The 4,549-nt window shown below is 43.5% G+C and overlaps 1 non-coding gene across 1 annotated transcript; it reads left to right on the top strand.

Moving 5' to 3' along the window:
• Positions 1–3,978: 3,978 nt before the first annotated feature.
• On the top strand, positions 3,979–4,051 carry Trnas-aga. The gene has a single exon. It is a non-coding gene; the product is annotated as a tRNA-Ser (tRNA).
• The last annotated feature ends 498 nt before the right edge of the window (positions 4,052–4,549 follow it).

The following is a 4,549-nucleotide window of genomic DNA, read 5'->3' as shown; positions in this document are numbered from 1 at the left end:
GACCTTTGAAATTTCGTGGGATTCGTTCTTATCCACTAAGCCAGATCGGTGTTTTGATTAAGTAGTCAAGGACAAAGGTCATTCGGGATAAAAGCACTGACGTGATGTTACGCGATGTTACAGGATGTTACGCGAATGCCCATTTTGCTCGTAGTTAACACGCAAAGTGTCGTGCGTCCGTCTCCTTAGGCGTTCATGCGCCTTCGATGAGAGTTTGATTATCCCAGATGACCCGTGACTCATATCTTTGAGCGCATGCGCAGTTGAAATACTGAACTGGCTTATTATCATCAAGCATCTGCCGAACCACAAATTGTTTTACAGACATTTGAAAAACTACCTGTACATATTGTTTCCTTCAGCCTTCCTCCCCATATAGTTTTAACTTGTATAAACTTTCATTAACCTCCTCCAATATCCCTAACTCTGTGCGTCCTGGCACATTCTTGTCTTTTCAAGTTTGAAGAGGTATTTTGCTGGTAGCTTGCAAGGGTGGATCCAGAACACAATTTTTGTCGGGGCCCGCTTAAGGGCCCCGACAAAAATTTGGATTCTAGATGCTCTGTGGTGCGATCTGAGGCAATTTCTGACCACTTTAACCAATGTTTTTTGAGGAAAAGATGGTGGTACTCATTGCCAGCCTTTATTGCGACATCACATAAAAAATAAATAATTGGTTTCGTTTGGGGGGGGGGGGGCATGGCCCCCTTTGCCCCCCCCCCCTGGATCCGCCCTTGCTAGCTTGCATGGGCTAAGATTCCAATGGTGGATCCAAGGGCGGATCCAGAGGGTTACTGAAGAGGGGGGGGGGGGAGGGGCTGGGCCAGGCCGGAGGGGCGGAAGGACTCTCTAGTGAAAAATAGCCTTATTTGAAAACATTTTAGTCGCTGCCGAGGGTGGGGTGGGGGCCCCTTCTCACTTCCCTGGGTCCGCCACTGGAATCCAGGTTGATAATATGAAAGCAGAAAACAAGAAACTACAATTAGGGCTGCTGCCCCTCCTTACTAATTTTTACCCTAAAAGTAAACCAGCAGGACCTGTCATTCCCTTTATCAATCCTCCAAAAGCCTGCAGGATCTCCCGGTGGACTGTGTGGAGGGCTGGGGTCAATCGATATGTCTTGCAAAAATTCTAGAAGTCACTTTTTTTCCTCAAACTTCAGGTAGTCTTCCTCGCTTACTTTTCAAACTCTACCACCAGGAACCTATCGCATGTCTGAGATGATTACAGCGATGGTCACTGATCCCACATTTTAGTCTGGTTTCCTGTCATTTCGTATTAAATTCTCACTGCAGGGGTGACTGCCAAGGAGCTTCCATTTGAATTCTTGTTCTGTAGATACTAAGAGGATGTGACAGTGTATTGCATGTCTACGTTCTCGTCCCTCTTCAGGTTTGAACACGGACACCGACTGTGTTGAACAGGAGTGACCAGTTCAACACAAAATGCACTCACGCAAGTTTTTAGTCACACGGTACCATAACTTCCCCGCACCATCGCTTTTACACACAATGTATGTACTATAGGCATGTGCATCGGAACCGGGTACCCGAGTGCCCGACCGTTAATGTCAGGAACTGGTTCCAGTTTATGGGATTGAGTACCCGTAACCAATTTTACAAATTACTTTGTAACTTCTCAGACAATGAAAAGGAAAGGTTTTGAAGTCATTTGTGGGGAATTTTCAATTAAAAACCAGGCCACATGGGAAAACAAAACATATTTCACTTTATGATGCTCGCGAAAGCTGCAGTTTACACCGTAAAGCTATCTCACTGTACACACTTGTATCTTGCTGTATTGATGTGCCGATGGGGTAGTATTATCGTGCGGACCTTGGTAAACAATCTCAACAGCAACTTTCGGGATTTGAATTTTGGCATGTTTAGCATTGGGTTTCTTTAACGGGTATCCAGGTACCCGTGTTTTTTTCCATCGGGTACCCGGTTCCTGTACTACCCGTAAATGCACACCCCTAATGTACTAACAGGCATCCTGAACAGAAACGCCTTATTGATGACAATGAACAGAACAGACATCCACGTACCCTTACAGGCTTTTTATACCAACAGACTACACCAAGTTTCAGCAATATAGGGAGGGGGGGTGGTAGCATCAGCATTTGGAGCAGATGTTGAGCAGTCGTTCTCAGAATCAACATTGCATACCTTTAATGTACAAATATCCTAAATTGAAAACTTGTGTTAAAACGGACATTGTGGGTTCCACAGTGAGTTCTGCACAGTCATTTTCATTTGCAGCGCAGGCAGCATTTTAGTGAGTCAGAAACTCAATTTTAACATTTCAGAATTTAAAAGCAACCCTGAAAAATTTGGAGCAGTAGGCCTACCCCTGGATTGTGAAAAGGAATTTAGGGTCTGGGGACCGATTGTAAACCTCACCCCCCCCCCCCCCAACTCTTTCCCATGTTGGAAGAGTGCCACATCCTTAACTCACAGTTCGGGAATGGCACATGGGGGACATTACAACATCTTGAGAATGACGGATAACAGTCACCTTGCCTTTATACCTAGTAGGCTGCAGGGCACAGCACATGGGAATAACATGGGAGTGACCCTTTGAAAAGCCACGGGTGAACAAAAATGCTGTTAGGGTGTGGGTGGGATAGGCTACTAAGGGACAAAGTGAGGTGTGTTAATATGTTATTAACTTACAAAATATGAGAGTATAGGCAAGTCAAGCAAGAAAGTCTTTTCTAGTTTCTTTCAATCTTACACTTGATTAAAATTTTCTCTTTAAATTATCCACTTTCTCCTTTCAGCAGGTGATTAAAGCCCAGGACAAATTTTATTCTAGAGAAATGTCTTTTCTTGATATTCTTGTTTCCTTTTAATCTTACACCGAGTAAACTTTTCTCTCTAAATTGTCCAGTGCCTCCTTTCCTAGGTGATTGAGGGCAAATTGTATTCTCAAAAATTGTCTTCTCTTGTCTTTTTTTAATCTTGCACTGGAGTAAGCTTTTCTCAAAATCGTCTGATCCGTCCTTTCAGAGAGTAGTCAATGTGGCCCAAATTTATGCGACCATTAACAGTATTTTAGCGTTGAGACCCAAGCTGCCCATCATGGTTTTTCTCCAAAAGACCCACTGAGACTTGAAATGGTCCTTAATGGATTCCTGATCTCAGAAGAAATACCAGACTCAGGCACCTTGCTGGGTCTATTTCCTTGTTAATTAGTGACAACAGTGTCGCACGAGGTCAGTCTGGGGTCCCAACTACAGGGCATAGTCATTAATGCTAGACAGGGGTTCAGGGTAGGTCAGGCTGCTCATGTAGGTCTGCCTAAATTTTGGGCTAAACCTAGTTCTGGCCATTATGCAATCCGATGTGCAGACCATCACATATAACACCTGACATGAAATTAAAGACACCTCATGTACGCCAAAACTGATTGAAGGCATTTCAATGTTGAATGAAAAGACTAAATGAACTCCGTGTCATGAAGAATTACATAGATGGCACAGTTATTTGCTTGTAATTATTCGGCAATTGACCGGGATAGTCTCTCGACTTGTTTCCAGTGGAGTTCCTTGGTACAACTACAAGATGTGGAAGGAAATTACAGTTTTAGTTGGGCCTGCTCATACTATAGTTAGCAACATATTGCGCTCTTTGGGTTACACACACGCGTACGTATTAGGCATGGAATCCCTGAGAATTTGAAATCATTTTCAAAAGGAACCTGCAATTCAATTTCCGGACACCTGAATTTTGGACTTTGTCATGGTCGCTCAAACAGTCACACGTCCAGCCTTTGTGTGATCTAATTGGCATTTCTCAAAAACAAAAATGAATGCATGTATGCAAAATATCTTCTCTTCTGTGAGCGCATATAATCCCCTTGAATAAAGCCAACATGAATTGAAAAAAAATAATTAACCTAACCTATCTTATGAATAATTAAATGCAGTACCCGCGGCTAGGTACATCAGATTCGAACCAGCCAACCGATCCCGTTAGCTCGGTGGTCGAGTGGTAAGACGTCTGCACTAGAAATCAGGAGGTCATGGGTTCGAGTCCCACCCAAGTGATTTTTTTCCCAACTGTCACTCGGGAGGTAACACACTGAGTAGGCCTATACAGTGTTTATACGTCCGTGAAGAAAACCTAATTTGATTTATCACCCCGAAGCAAAATTCCATCTGATCAATAACCTGACCTTTTTTTTCAATAACCCAATTAGACATTCCTAGCAAAGGTTTTCCTAAATAACGTGTTCACCAGTTCTGAGGCAGGGGAAACGAGTTGCCTGAAACTAGGCGAAGACAGCGCATCCAAATTGCAGACAGAATTTTTTTTCCAATGGAATTGAAAACGCAGGCAGGGAATCCACTTGGGACTGCCATCACCCCGACTAGACATCCGCACTTCCTTTTTTTAAATTTGCCTACAAGCCGTGTGTCTGTGACTTGTACAGGGTGGAGTATTTTGTGACTAGTGCAGGAACAGTGTGTGCAAATATTAAAGCAACATAACCTACATCTTTCTAGTGGGGGGTGGATAACAAAACTGAATGGAAAACCTCCTTG

Source organism: Patiria miniata, unplaced genomic scaffold (genome assembly GCF_015706575.1).
Source record: "Patiria miniata isolate m_02_andy unplaced genomic scaffold, ASM1570657v1 HiC_scaffold_24, whole genome shotgun sequence".
Lineage (NCBI taxonomy): Eukaryota > Metazoa > Echinodermata > Asteroidea > Valvatida > Asterinidae > Patiria > Patiria miniata.
This window is presented reverse-complemented; position numbering and strand designations above follow the sequence as displayed.